Source organism: Octodon degus, unplaced genomic scaffold (assembly GCF_000260255.1).
Source record: "Octodon degus isolate 3935 unplaced genomic scaffold, OctDeg1.0 scaffold00192, whole genome shotgun sequence".
NCBI classification, from domain to species: domain Eukaryota; kingdom Metazoa; phylum Chordata; class Mammalia; order Rodentia; family Octodontidae; genus Octodon; species Octodon degus.
Window position 1 is genome coordinate 2993766 of NW_004524768.1, and position 15928 is coordinate 3009693.

At 42.8% G+C, this 15928-nt stretch overlaps 1 protein-coding gene across 1 annotated transcript in view; it reads left to right on the forward strand.

The window, feature by feature from the left end:
* The first annotated feature begins 249 nt into the window (after positions 1-249).
* The window catches only part of Syk (spleen associated tyrosine kinase), an 83191-nt gene continuing 67512 nt past the window's right edge, over positions 250-15928 (forward strand). The window contains exon 1 of the mRNA XM_023704218.1: positions 250-393. The gene's annotated coding sequence lies outside the window, so the exon portion shown is untranslated. The remainder of the gene's footprint in view (positions 394-15928) is intronic.

The window sequence follows — 15928 nt, forward strand, 5'->3', positions numbered from 1 at the left end:
GGATTTCCTGACTGGCCAGGCATGAATGGGCACGGTCCTGTCCCTTGGCTCCTCTTAAGCTTGTGTAGGCTGCACCGCACCCTGTCCTCAGAGTACAGCTTCATTTTGAATGTGAAATTAGAGAGGCCCCAGGGTGCACCCAGTAGGGCCCTCACACTTCTGCTTTCTGGCTTGTTTTGCAAGCTGACACTTTGAGGAAAGGCCACTTCCCTAGTTACAGAAACGGTCCGGCAGCAGGAAACCCTCTAGCCTGTGGAGCTGGTTTCTGCTTTTGCCCCACTTCAACAGTTCTCTTTGAAAATCCTTCTTACTCTTTCATATTTCTGTGCTTCCTACACCCCATGCTGCTGCTGCCTGCCAGTGTGGACCTGCGTGTAGATCCGGGAAAGGCAGGTAGGTGAGACTTGAAGGGGCCCTTTGGAGTGAGACAGTGTGACCTTGGGACTGTGTGTATGTACAAGAGGGCACTAAGGCTTGTGGCTGTGCTTGTGTTCTCTACTCCTGCCAAACCTATGCCCAGCCCGAGCTCCAGTGTTGAACGGTGTGGTCTCTTGGTTCTTGCCCGCAGTTCTCATGTGGCCGAACCATCTCTTTCCCCTGGGCCTAACATTTACCACTTTCTTTAAGCGTCAGATATGCTGTTATATGTCAGATTTGTGAAATTTACATTTAAAAGATCTTAGGAGATCCTCGTAAGTTTCTGAGGTATTTACACTCATGAGTTTCCCACAATTATTTAATTGGCTAGGTAGAAATCATAGTGAGTTTTTATGTGTGTTCAGCTCAACTCAGGGGGCTTCATAGTGCCATTTCAGTATGTCTGTGTTTAAACTGGGTGGATTGATTTCTCTGTCAGCCACAGAATCCTTGTATAGGTAAAGAGATAGAGTAACAGAAAAGCAAAAATAGTGCCCAGAGGCTGGAAGCTCCAGACAGGCACTTTCAGATCGCGTGTAAGTCCTGTGCTTACTGAGCTTATGGCCACCCGTCCAGTGCAGCTGCAGCCTTGCTTCTTCGCCACTTCAGTTTGCTGGGCTTAAGTCAAGGAGAGCACTGAACCTTTACTGCCCTGCCATCCACCTCTGTCGTTTTTTCAGACAAAGACAAGGCTGGGGAGATGTACCATGGTGGGTATTTTCAAGGTAGTTGCCTGTAATCTGGTAATTTTGGTAGTTGTTGATGTTTTCCCCAGAGGAGAATGAGTGCTGAGTGGGACACAGTTCACTGGCGAGGTATCCTTGGACATTTTTAGGCTCACTACCTGCAGCCCCGACCTGTCCTTTAGGGATGATCCTGGGCCCGACTCAGTATTCAGTCAAGTCTTCAGGAAGGCCGGATCCCGTATTCCCCCACTGTTGCGACCACACCTGGAGCCTTGCTCATGCTAGGCAAGTGCTCCACCACCAAGCTCCATCCCCAGCCTTGCTTGCTTTAGTAACCACATCCACCTTCTCTGAGTCCACTGGTGCCACCTGTGCTGTGCCAGGAGCGGTAGGCCTGGGCTGGGCAGCCAACCTGGCAACAGCATGACATGGTAACTTTTCTGTCCTCGTTTTGATGTTCTGCTGGTTGCCAGTGGCAGTCCACCCTCGGCTTACCTCCTGGCTGCCTTTCTCCCAATCTCAGAGGTGCATAGGGTCAACTCAGTTATTCTCTAGCCATAAATGTCACATAGGGAGTAAAATATTGGGTCGCAGCTGAAGTTTTCATACATTGGACTGCTTACAAATCACCACGAAGCTGTTTAGAGTTTCGGCTTATTGTCTCTGTGGCTTCTTGCTAGGCCCGCAGACCCTGGGATCACATTTCCAGACTGTGTCACCTACTCCAAGAAGCTCAGCCTGCACGCGGCTTGAGCAAGTCACAGCCAGAGGCAGACAGAGGGTAGCTGGAGGAGAAGCCGAGAGACACACAGGGCCGGGCCCCTGCCCCTCCCTCCCAGGAGCTGCTCTTTTCTGCATGTTGCCAGGGAGGCTCCTTTTCAATCCTGCACGGCGCCTGCAATCACAACTAGCACATGATAGCCACTCACCTCCCCTATTGATTGAATTGACATTTTAGATTTTAAAGTTAAATCTTCTCGGGTAGGCTGGTGGTTTATTTGTAGCCTTGTATATTAAAAGAAAATATTCAGGTAGACATCAAGGAATAATGCACTGCGTGTGAATTACATCCAGGCAGGTGTGAAAGAAGATTTGGGAGCACCCTGAGGATGCCCGTAGGCTGCCTAACATGGGTCAGAGTCAGCTGAGCTAGGTCAGCCTTTTCTCTATGGAATAGCGGGTCTTTCAGGTTCTGAAGGTGAACAAAAGAATTTGATTCTGAAGGTTTCAATAAGGTTCTCATGCATCGCCACAAGTCTTCTATTTCTAAGTGACGATGAAAATGATGCACATGGCAGCCTGGGTTTTACTTTTTGTTTCAGCACTGCGCATTCCTGTATTCTAAGAATTGCCCTGTGCTTGCCTACAGAGACAGGACAGGGCAGGGGTCCACAGGGTGAGTGAAGACAGGGCTCCCCCTTGAGGGACCACACATCTGTGTTGCACAGCACACGGGTGGGCTGCCCACTGCGCTAGGGATGGGTCTTCAGTGTGAGCTCATCTGGGCTCAGGAAGCCAGGCGCAGAGACTGACCAGGCTCGTGGACACTGGGTTCCAGTCCTCCACGCTAAGGCCCCGCGTTGCACTTGTGTTTTGTGTTTTTCCTGTTTGATGAGTCCCTGGCATGGGAGGCTGAGCTCCATCACCCTGCACAGACTGGTCGTGTGGCTGTCTGGAGAGCCACGTGCTGTGTGGCGTGGCCCCACGGAGTGTCCCTTTGCTCTTTTCTCCTTACCCAACCAGCCCAGCGAGACTGATAGTCCCTCTTGGCTGTACTCCTTCCTCTTTCTTAGGAAAATTAATCTAACCCACAAGGAAATTTTCCCTTTTACCCAAGTCCTGACACTTAAGTTTCTCAGTTTAAGGCTGCAAAGCCAATTCCCAGCACATTTGAATGCGGTTGATTTGCACTGGGGAGGCTGGGTGGTTTCGAGTGTGAATAACCTTCATTTGCATCTTCTCAATCTTGTTCCTCAAATGGTATGAACATGGCAGAAATTTTCCCTGCGGAGTTGTTTCCCCACAGAGCTGTGTGCTTCTGCATTGGTCTCCATTGTGTGGGTAACTCTCAAGGCCTGTTGGTAGGAAAATGAGCCACTTAGGTTGCGGTGGACTGCTGGGCGTGTTCACTGCAGGCAGCTGGAGGGGCCGGGTGGGCAGAGAGCAGCACCTGCAGGAGCCATGCTTCAGTGGGGACGAGAAAAGCAGAAGCCGAGAAGCACAGATCGGACTCTGATGATGAGGGTAGATAGGGAAATTAAGACCAGGGTGCTGAGACCCAGGCTGCCCCTTCCGGTTCCACACCCAGCTGAATTTAATGTAGGAGTAATGTATGTCGAAGTATGGTCTCATATATAAATTGGTGATTTTCCCAAAACATCCAGAACAAAATTATGTATCTTTATAAATGAGCTTGGATATTGCTGGGAAGGGAGGGGACAGAGGAGGAAAATTATTTATAGTCAATGTTTATTGTTCCTGGATCCCTTGTTTACAAATCTATCTCTTCACGAAAATGTATGTGTAGCCTTAAAATCAGTCCTAAAACAGCTTTTGCTGTCACTTTTGGATATATATATATATAATGGTGAAAATTTGGCGTTGGCAAAACGTGTTGGGGTTGGATCGGGCAACACTGCCTTCACCTTGCACGGTGTAAACAGGTGGCATTTCCTTATTCTTTGTTTTGAGCAATTTTGTGCTTTGTGCTTGTGACTTCACAACTTAAAATGGCCCAACACATAGTGCTGAAGAGCTGCCCCGTACCTCTAAGCACAAGAAGACCATGAGGTGCCTTGCACAGTGATTGTGTGTATTGGACAAGCGCTTCTCCCTGGCACGTGTTAGTGCTGTTGTGCCCCTAACAGCAACAAAATAGATATGAAATAAGTGTCCTTAAATAGAAACACATGTAAAACAAAGTTGTTTGTTGACTGGCTGATGAACACATAAGCAGAGGATCCCAAGAATTGAGTCTCAAGTTTTCCCTGGGAGCAATGGTGTGGGATTTGCAAATTCACAGTTCCTGGTCACTCCGGAGAGTAGGACTGCTGGGAACAAAGAGAGCAGCAACTGTGCTTTGCTTTGTGCATAAGATGAAAAAGTGGTGGAGTCACAAGTACTGATACTGAAGAAATGGACAGAGGAGAAAAGAGAAAAATGTGACAGAACAGAGGATGCCAAGTTCTTCTGTTAGTGATGGTAGGCCAAACTGGACTTTGGGCTCGCTTTGATCCTGCCTCCCTAATCTGTGAGTGCCAGGCTTGGGTGCTGTGATCCTTGCTGAACTTGGGAGCCAGTCCTGTCACCCACCCTTCATTCATAGGCAGCTTGGGGATGAAGGGAGATTGGATGGAATGGTGGGTCCAGGGCACAGGGCCACGTGTGGCTTGACTCCTTCCTCTGACCTCCACTTTGTTTTCTCTCACCCCCGGATGCCCCAGAAGCTTCACCCTGACTTAGCCAGAACAGCTGTGACCTCTCCTTTGCCTCCCCAGTTTGAGCCTGTCTGTCAGCAGCTCATGCGCTCTTCGGCCACCAGCTGCTTCTGTCCCCTGGCCCTGTCCGCATTCAGGATGAGCCACCTCTTGCTGCTTAACAAATCACCCTAAACACAGTGGCTTAAAAGAGCAGTCATATGTGGGTTCAAATCTTCAAAATCCCAAATGCTCCAAAATCTGACACCTTTTGTGTATTGATATGATACTGTGAGTGGAAAATGCCATGCCATGAAACTTTGTTTTGTGCACAGAATTACTACAAATATTGTAGGACACTACCTTCAGGATGTGTGTAGTGTTCCTATGAAAGACAAATGAATTTCTTTTTGTTATGATGTGTGTGACTTATGTGTCAACATACCTTAGGAAAATACATTCAAGTCAGACATGGTGGCACATGCCTGTAATCCCAGCATTCTGGAGCCTGAGGTGGGGAGGCTGAGGCAGAAGGATCCCTGTGAGTTCAAGGCCAACCTACACTGCACCACATACTGAGACTAAGTCACAGAAAGAAAGAAAGAAAGAAAGAAAGAAAGAAAGAAAGAAAGAAAGAAAGAAAGAAAGAAGAAAAGGAAATACATGCATACCTGAGTATGCATGAGTACTGAGTCACACAACAGTGGAAAGGAAGCAAAGAGGTTACTGAAGAAACTGAGCCTGAAGGACAGCAACTTAGCCAGGGTCCCAGGGCTCCTTAGCTCCCTGCCTACTGGCCCACCTTGACTTCCTGCACCACAGCCATGTGTGACACCCTGTGGCACCTCAGAGAGTGGGGAAGGAGGGTGCGTTGTGAGCATCCTAAAGCCTCTGGCATCTTTTCCTTTCTTCTTTATTAGTACATGCTGGCTGCACAACATGCTTGCATTGCTGTGTGGAGTTGGTATGCGCACACTCCATGTCTTAATTCCCTTTTCATGCCCTCTCTTTCCCCTCTCGTACCCCTTCCTTTTGACTTGGATCACCTCCCCATGATGTCTTGTCAGAAATGTGCAAATGTTCCAAAATCTGGAAAAAAAAAAAAGAAAGAAAAGAAAAAAGAAACAGTCCCATTCCAAAGCATTGTAGATAAGGACACTTGTCCTGCATTTTTTCCCATGATTCCTGTGGCCAGGCATTTGAAATGGCTGGGCTGGCTTCTGGTCTCCTTGAGGCTGCAGTTTCATCAGAAGGTTTGTTGGTGCTGGAGGAGTCTCTTGCAGGGACCCCCATCGCTGACAAAGAAGTGCTGGCTGTAGAGTGCAAGTCAGCGGGCACCTCTGTGGCTCCTCACACGGTCTCTCACAAAGCTGCTCAAGGACCCTGAGGTTGATCAGGCTGGACCAGGGAAAGAGCTGGCTGCAGAGCTCCCTCAAGTCACTCTAGAGTGAGCCCATCAGTGTGAGGGTGTGAGGACTTGCAGGTGAGGCTCGTTGGGAACCATCTTGGATGCTGCCTGCCATGCACACACTGTAACTCTCCAGCAAGCCTTGCAGGGTGGAGATTCGGTTTTAACATAGCCTCTTTTCTGGGCAGCAGGAGGAAACATAAGCATATTTACACTAGTACAGTGGAAGTTCTGGTGGCTTTGAGGAGCATGGAGAAAGAAACAAAATTATGAGGTTGAGGTACAAAGGTACTAGGTGGGCACGTAGGTAGAGTTCAACCTTCTTCACTGTGTTGACATTCACTCTAGCTGTTCCTCTGAAGGCAATAAAATTTCCTTTCACTAGAGTCATGGGCTCTTGGCAGCTTTTCATCTGATTTCCCAGATCTAAGTTCTGCCCCTAATCTTTCATTCAGACTACCCCTAGCAACATGACTGTTAACACACTCAGAGGCCAGCAGAAACCTTGTGCCTGACAAGACAAATGGTAGATTTACTACTTAAATGACAGATTCCAGTCTTAATACCTGTTAGAAGCAGCCTCAGTCTTGGGACTGGGGTCCTGGGCTGTGACTGTCTAGAGTGAAAGGAAGACCTGAAGGAGCCAGTCAGCTCAAAATGGTGTAGCATCCTTGCCATCAGACACTCGCAAGACGGGAGGGTGCCCACTAGCACAAGAATTCCCACCTAAGCGTATGGAAGGCCACCAGAAGGGTTCTTAGGGCCAGCACAGACAAAACCAAGGCCTGTCAGAAAATGTGGCATCTTTCTGGACTTAACACCTCACTGTGCATCGAGCCTGGCTCTGGAAGGGCTCTGTGAGAAGGACGATTGAGCTTAGGTTCAGTCTGGGCCTCCAGTGTACTGTGCACCATCCTCGTGTGGTGCGGGCAAGTCTGTCTCTCGCCCTGGTGTGCACAGCCCCTCCTGTTGCTCTCTTCTGCCCCCCACCATCCCCTGGTCTTTCTGTCTCTGTCTACAGCTCCCACTCATGAGGTACCAGTTGCCACAAGCACCCTCCACACACTCGATCCTCACTGTAGTACATTGTGATGACTTCAGTACTATTAGGATCCCTTCCCCAGATGGGGATTCATGGCATAAAGTGTCCTGGTCACGTGGAGCTGGGATGCACCACTGGCTTTTCCTGTCCTCAGCCTCTCTCAGCACCCCTAGCTTCACTGTCCCCTGTCACTGGGTTCCCCCTACATGGATTCCATTCATTTGTGACCCTGCCCACCTTCTTCTCGTCAACAATGACACTGACAAATTAGATCACACTAATTTACTGGGGAGGATTAAGGCCCACAGACAGCACACCTCACATTTGTGGTCAGGTCACAGCTAACGCAGGGGTTTTCAGTCAGGAATTTATTTGCTCCCAAGGAGTGCGTGGCAAGCAGAATGACCAAGTACTAGTGCAGAAGTGCCAAGGTCGAATACCCCGGACTGAACACAGTGATGGAGGCTAGATGGAAATGGGTGGAAACCTCCGAGGGAGGGGAAACCGGGTCAGTGCAGCTGGCCTCGCATCTAAATAGAGGGTGAAAAATTGTGACCACATGTGAAAAGGAAACTTCATCCTCCAAAAGCCAAGCGTAGATGGTAGACACCTGGGGCCATCTACAGCTGTGTGGGTGGCCCACAGGGTGCAGACCAAGAAACAGCAGCCGAGGCATCAAAGCTGGCGGTCCTTTTAAGAGCAGTTTGGGCAACATAAAATTCCATGGTGAAGTGGCCAGGATATGGTGGTTCTAGAGGTGATGTAAAATGAAGAGGAATATATCGGCCTGGTGTGGCTGCTGTGAATGACTACTGGAAAAGTTGCTTTGGAAGAGCAGAACTGGATATAGGTTGTGTGTTCTGAAGGACACAGAGGCTTGGGGCTGGAGAAGAGGAAGCAGGGAGTCAGATACAAAAGCATTTTGTAACAGAGGTATCTGGAACTCGGCTAGAATTGGTTCACTTCTAAGAAGCTGTGAGCTTAGGCAAGGACCAAGTTCCTTTGATGCAGCCATAAATTGGGCATCTAGCAGGTTAGGTCAGCTTATGTCCAGGGCTCTGTGAATGCACAGCAACTGGACATTCAGCACTTTGACTGGGAAAGCAACCCATCAATGTGGGAACTCCTGCCCCCACCCCCCAAAGACATGCTTCCATTAAGCAGGTATTTTGTGGACATCTGGTAAACCTCATGAAAAAGTTGGTCAACATTTCCAAACCTTTGGAGCTTTCATTTAGGGGAGATTGTGGGGATGCTATGAAGGGAAGGGATACTTTTGTGACAATAAACATGAGTGAGGAACCACCAGGTGGACAGAAGTGGTAACTTGAAATTTAGCTATCAGGATTCACCACCTAAGAGGATGATGGTGAGCTGAGACCACAGGCCTGAGAAAGAGGAATGAGCCAGGGGAAAATGTGTCAGCTGGGGACAGCACAGGCCTAATGCATGAAAATCACAAAGGGGCAGTGTGGCCAGACACAGAGAGCAAAATGACCAAACAGTAACACTTGTTCCTGTTCAGAGGCACAATCGGAGCATTATAAGAGAAGTTCTATTATCCTTACCAGGCCAGTATTCATAGGTTATGAAGCATGTACAGGACAATTGTATATACCCTGTATATATAATATGTATGCTATAATTAGCATATCATGCATATGTATTTGTGTGTACAATGTCTATGATATGTGGTGTATGTAATATATGATGAGTGTATGTGATGGGTGGTATGGGTATTTGTGTGTAGTATGTGTGAGTGTGTGTGTGGTATGCTGTGTATGTAGTTGTGTGCACACGGGGAGGTATGTGAGTAGATCATATGTGATATGCATGTGGTGGGGAGAGCTGGGAGGAGGAGGAAGGTGCTTTTTCCCAATGCATAGGTGACATCAATGGATTCTTTTCCAAGGACACCCAGCCTCCTCCTCAAGGACATTGTGCCTCTGAACATCTAGCAGGTTAGGTCAGCTTATGTCCTTTTGGTTACTTTCAATGCCTTTTGGGTTGGCAAAATATATCTTCCTCTTTACAAAACATCCTCCTTGGTAGACATTTGCCTCAAGGCCTGCCTTTTCTGGGGTCATCTTTGCCTCGCAGCAGGGTCCTTCTGTTGATATCTTCACATCTAGAGACACCCTCTTCAGGGGTCACTGGTGGAGAGGCTAGTGGCCCAGCAAGTGTTCAGACATCTTGCTCAGCCTGTGTTTCAAACAGTGGTGGGTGGGCTGGTGTGGCTTCCACGCCCCAGGGGACTCTGGGAGGGTGTCACTTTCCATACTCAGGAAAGAGCTTGTTGGTTCTTGCATGCCAGGCCAAAGGTGGGAAGAGCCATGGTGACTACAGGGAACAGTTTCTCAGAGCCACAAGTGAGGCCCCCATGTCTGCTCAAGAGCACCATCTTCACTGTAACAGACTGCCCCAGCAAGCTTTATTCTAAACTTCCTCCTCCAAGAGCAGCTGCTCTGCACAACCCAGTTTCTGCTTCAACCTCCTGCATCCCTGTACACTCTGAGGAGGCCCCCACCAGGCCTGTTTTGCGATCATGTTCTTTGCATGTCTCTTTTTGGTATGTTTCTTAGACATCTTTGTTGCCACCAAAGACAAGCTAATTAACTGAGTCCACTGGGTTTTGTCCAATCCTGTGTATTTGGTTTGACATTCAGGAGATCTGGTCTATTTTTTCTTTGCTTTTTTACCTTTTTTTATTTTAAAAGTAATAAAAAAATTTAAAACACATTCAAAACAATAAATTCAAAACAAGATGATAGGAAATCAACAAGTATGGTTGTATTGCAAACTGTTATCTGCAAAGTAGTTGTTCACATTAACAGACAAGGGCATGGAAAATTGATCAAAACAAATTAAATATGAACTCTTCCTTTCAATAAACCAGTAGAGATTAGTAGTTAATTATCTTAGCCTTCCTTCTTTCTTTTCTCCTTTCCCTCATCCCAGTTGTTCTTTCCTTCTGAGCAGTTTCTTTCCTTTTCACAATATCTAGTGTATCTTTCAGATTTTATTTACTCTTTCAGGATCTTACACTAGAGAGACAATGTGATGGTTACACATGCAGGTTTGATTTATTTCACTTATGAGTATAGTCTCCAGTTGTATCCATTTACTGATAAAAAGCCTTGAATTCATCTTTCTTTATAGCTGAGTAATACTCCATTGTGTAAAAATACCACATCTGTTTTATTAATTCCTCAGTAGATGGGCATTCGGTTGTTTCCAAGGTTTAGCTATGACAAATTGTGCTGCTATAAAATGAGTTCACATATATCACTATGGTATGATGTTTTCAGTTCTTATGGAAAAATACCCATGGGGGAAAAGCTGGGTTGCACGGGACCTCTAATCCTAGTTTACTTGAGGAATCTCCACACTTAATTCTATAGTGGTTCTACCAGTCTACACTATGACAAACAGTGGAGAAAGGATCCCTTCCCCACCCAACCCTACCAGCATTTGTTATTAGTTGATTTCTTGATGACAACCATGCTTTCTGGGGTGAGATGGAATTGCAATGTGTTTTTTCATTTGCATTTCTTAAACAACCAATGTTGTTTAACTTTTTCACATTTATTTGCCATTTATATTTCTTCATCTGCAAAGTGTATATTCTTGTTCAAAAAAGACGCCCATTTTTGGATTAAGTCTTTGAATTTTGAGGGCTGATATTTGAAAGTCTTTTTTTTTTCTTTTCTGTAATCAGGGATTGAACTCAGGCTTTTGCACTTGCCAGGGAAGTGCTTATTCCAATGAACCATCTGCCCAGCCCCTAAACTTCTTTAATTGTTCTAGATAGAAGTCCTTTTTCTGGTGGACAGTGGGATAAATTTTTTCCCAATTCATGGGTTTTCTTTTTATACTGTTATTAATTTCTTTCATTGTGCAAAAACTTTTTAATAAGATAGATCCTGGGCTGTGGAGATAGCTCAATGGTCGAAGTGCCTGCCTGGCAAGCACAAGAACCTGAGTTCAATCCCTGGTACCACATGCCGTGCTACCCCAGAGCCCCAGGTGCTCCATCAGGGCCACAGAACTGGGCATGGGGACTCATGCCAGTAATCCCAGCACTGGGGCAGTTGAGACAGGAAGATCACTATGAGACTGAACTGCATAGCAGACCCTGTCTCAAATAAATAAATACAAAAAAGATTAAAATAAGCAGGTGAGATCCCAGTTGTTGATTCTTTGAAGTATAGTTTGGTTTTTGTTCATGAACTTTCTACCCCATGTCTTCAAGATTTCTATCTACTTTCTCTTCCAGCAGATTTAGTGTTTCTGTTTTAATATTTAGATCTTTGATCCAATTTCCACTATAGTTTAGTGCATGTGATAGAAATGTGTCTAACTTTAGTCTTTGACATGTAGAGAACTAGTTTTTTCTGAACCATTTATTAAAGAGTCTACCCTTCTTCTAGTCAACATATTTGGCCCCTTTGTCACAGATAAGGTGACAGGGTGGTTGATACTCCTCCTCTCTTTTGCTCTTGCCGTTTTGCTGTTTTCCACTGCCATGAACTGCTGCTCTTTGGTATGTGCCACCCTGCCTTGGAGCCAGTTGATTATGAATGGAAACCTCCACAAACTGTGACCTAAATAAACATTTCCTTTCTTTAAAAAACAAAACAAAGGTAAAAGGGTTGAGTGTAGTTGTGTCTGTGTCTTCTTATCTCTTCCATTGATCCTCAGGTCTGTATTTTTGCCAGCATCATGCTGATTTTATCACAGTAACTTTGTAGTATAACTTCAAGTCAAAGATTGTAATGCCTCCTGCCTTGCCTTTGTTGCCCAGAACTGCTTTTACTATTTGAGTTCTCTTCTGATTCCAGATGAATTTTAGGAATGTTTTCTCTAGATCTGTGAGGTATGATACTCAGATATTTTAATTGGGATTGCATTGAATCTGTGTAACAATTTTGGGAATATGGCCATCTTCACAATGTTAGTTTTTCCTGTCTGTCTATTTTTTTAAATCCTCTTTGATCTCTTTTTTCACAGTACTATAATTTTCACTGTATAGATCATTTACTTCCTTTATTTGATTCCTAACTATTTCCTTTTCTAGATGCTATTGTGAAGTGTGTGGTTGCCCTAATTTCTCTATCAGTGAGTTTGTTGTTTTTGTACAGAAATGCTATTAAATTTTGAGTGTTGACTCACCTCCTGCTATGCTACTTAATTTGGTTATTAAATCTACAAGTCTTTTGGTGCCCTCTTTGGGGTCTTCTATATAGGGTATCATGTCATCTGCAAATTATGATAATTTAATTTCTTTCTTTCCTAACTTTATTCCTTTTATTAACTCTAATATGTAATTTCTCTGGCTGATGTTTCTGGAACTGTGCTTAATAGGAGTAACGACAGTGGATGTCCTTGTCTTGTTCCTGATTTTAAAAGTGAAAGCTTTCAATTTTTGTCCATCCAATATGATGTTGGTTATTGGTTTATCATAGATGGCTTTTATCAGATTGAGGTAAAGACCATCTGTTCCAGTTCTCTGTAGGATTGTTGTCATGAATCGGTGTTGAACTTTATCAAAAGCTTTTTTTTTTGGAACCAATGGGAATAACAACCGAATTTTGGCCTTGGCTCTGTGAATATGGTGCATTAGATGTATTGTTTTGCATATATTGAACCATTCTTATATTGCTGGAATTAACCCCATTTGGTTGTGATGTATAATCTTCTTCATGATTTGCTGCATTCTATGGCTAATATTTTATTGAGGATTTTTACACCTATATTTATTATGGAGACTGGGCTATAATTCTCTTCTTTGGTTGGGTCTTTCTCTGGTTTTGGTAGACAGTGTAATACTTGCCTCCAGGAATGAGTTAGAGAGAGTTGCTTCCCTTTCAATATCATTAAAGTTTTTGAGGAGTATTGATGTTAAATCATCTCTAAATTTCTTGTAGAATTCAGCTGTGAATCCCTCAGGACTTGGATTTTCTTTGCTTATTTGTAAGTTGTTACTTACATTTTCAATTTCATTGACTGATATTGGGTTATTCAGAAATTTGATGTCTTCTTGATTAAGCTTTAGTAATTCATATATGTCTAGGAATCTGTCCATTTCTTTTGTGTTTTCCAAACTATGAGAGTAAATTTCTTTGAAGTTGGTGTTGATGAATTCATCCTTTCCATTCTGATTACATGAATTTAGTTTTTTCGTTCCTTTTTTTATGAAGCTGACTAGGTGTTTATCAACTTTATTTATTCTTTCAAACAACCAACTCTTCATTAATTAATTCTTTGTATTGTTTTATTCATTTAAATTGCATCAATTTTTGCACTATCTTTATAATTTTCTCCCTTATTTGGCCTTCGGGGTTGACTTATTTTTGTAGAAGCTTTACATGCAGTGTAAGATTGTTTATTTGTGCTCATTCTGTTTTCCTGATGTGAGAATTTTACTGTATAAATTTCCCTTAAAGATTGATTTCTTTGCATCCCACAGGTTCTGATAAATTGTATCTGCATTTTCATTTTATTGCATATATTGTTTAATTTCTTCTTTAATTTCATTTGTGACCCATTGGTTATTCAGGAGGATGTTATTTAATTTTCATATGTTTATGGAGTTTTTGAAATTTCTTTTGTCAATAATTTCCAATTTCATTACACTATAGTCAGATTATATTCATGGGATATTTTCAATTGCTTTGGATTTACTTAATCATATTCTATGGGCTAATCTATGAGCTATTTTAGAGAATTTATCATGAGCAACTGAAAAGAATGTATATACTGGTGGTGTTGGGTGGAACTTTCTGCAAAGGTCTGCTAAGTCCATTTCTTCACAAGTTTGGTTCAATTTTGTTATTTCTTCAATAATTTTTTTGTCTGTTTGAACTACATCTTTGTGGCAATGTGGTATAAATTCACCTGTTAGGATTGTATGATTTCTTATTTCATTTTTCAGGTATATAAAAATTTGTCTTATGTAGTTGGTTGCTCTCATATTTGGAGCATATGTATTTATAATTGTTATCTCTTCTTTTTGCAGTTTTTCCCTAACAGATTTGTAGTGACCTTCTTTGTCTCTTTTGATCATTTTTGGTTTGAAGTTAACATTGTCTGTGACAGAGTACCTACCTCTGACGTTTTCTGGGTTCCTGTTGTATGGAATATTGTTTTCTATCCTTTGACTTTCAGTCTATTAATTTCCTTTTGAGTGAAATTTGTTTTTTTTAATACAACATACGGTTGGATTTTGTTTCTTGATCCACTGTGCCAGTCTGTTTCTTTTGATTGATGAATTGAGGCCATTTATATTGATGCCTATACCTGATACACATCGTCTTAGTTTGTCCTGTTATTTTCTTGCTGTTGGTTCTCTACTTTTCAACTCTGTTAATTTCTTTCCCTTGTTTGTGCTTCTTTTCTATTGTTGTTCTTGGAAATGTGGTCCTCTATATCTCTTTCTGGAATAGCTTTTGGTACTTTTTGTAGGCTTGGTTTGGTGATCACGAATTTCTTCAGTTCTTTGTCATGGAAGTATCTTATTTCTCTATTAATTTTGAAAGATAGTTTTGCAGAGTTCATCCATCTTGGTTGGAAGTTATTTTCTTTCAGGCCCTGAAATACTTAATTCCAAGCTGTTCTTAACTTGATGGTTTGTGCTGAGAAATCTGCCATGATTCTGATGAGCTTTCCTTTATAGTTGGTCTATTTCTTTTTTCTTGCAACTTTTAATATTCTTCTCTTATACTGAATTTCTGGGATATTGACTAATATATGTCTTGATTATTATATGTCTATTATTGGCTAATTGGGATTCTGTATTCCTCACATACCTCTATGTAGAATTATTTTTCCATTCTTGGAAATTTTTTTGCTATTACTTCTGCAAAGAGCCTTTTTATGTCATTTGTGCTGACCCCTGCCTTTTCATTGATACCTATCCTTCTTATACTGTTTTGCTTCATATCATCTTGCAGCTGTTGAGCTTTTTATTTTCTGGTTCCTTGTTATTTTTGAAAAATCTTTCCTTTTATGATTGTGAGCTACAATGTTTTCTTCAGTGTCTGAAAGTCTATCTTCCATTTTGTTCAAGTAGTTTTGCTGCTTTCAATGGAATTTTTGAATTTTTGGATATCTCTTTGTGTTTCATGCGTTTGAATTCTTTCCTATATTGTTTACTCAAAGTTTCTATCATTTTTCTACTTCCCTTATTTTTATCTGTGTCTTCTTAAGATTGCTTATTTGTCATTACTTTTTTTTTGCCCAAAGGATTATTTCTGATCTGATTTCTTCTATAGCCTGATGGAATTGTTTCTATACTTCAGTTGCTATCATTCCAGAAATTTCAGGTGTGTGACTTCCAAGCTTTTCTGTGTTGATGTCTCCTGGACTTGTTTAGGTGGGCTGGAGGTCTGAGATTGCATTTTTCTCCTTTGCTTTTACATTTTCTGTTTAATTTTTTTATTAAAAAATTTAATTTTCTGTGGTTATGCTTGTGAATTTTGGTAGTAGGTATATCATTTTCAGTGCTTCTCTAGGAGTACTAAGTACTTCAGGCATATCTTCTGTATGTAGAAGGTTCTTGGTTTATGTCTGTCATAAGACCCTCTTCTCCCAGTTAATTCAGAATGGAATGTGGGTTTCTGTGTGGCTCTGTACGCTGTCTTTTGTTGTAGAGCTGTGGTAAGGTGGTTGCTCCAAAGTTCTCCAATATTATTATACAAGGGAGAACAAAAGATTACAACAAACATCACATCCTAACTATAGTAGTATAATTAGTCATAAGCACGATTTAGAAATTCACGAACTGTGGTAACTATTTTTTTCCATAATTTTATTGAGAAACAAATAGCAATGAGACAGTTTCAAATCAAACTGGTAGGACAGTCTCAATAATTAACACATTGCATACCTTCTTCCTAGTGGTTAATTGCTGTACAAGATGCGGACTTGATATCCTATTTACAAACACCATTAGAACAAA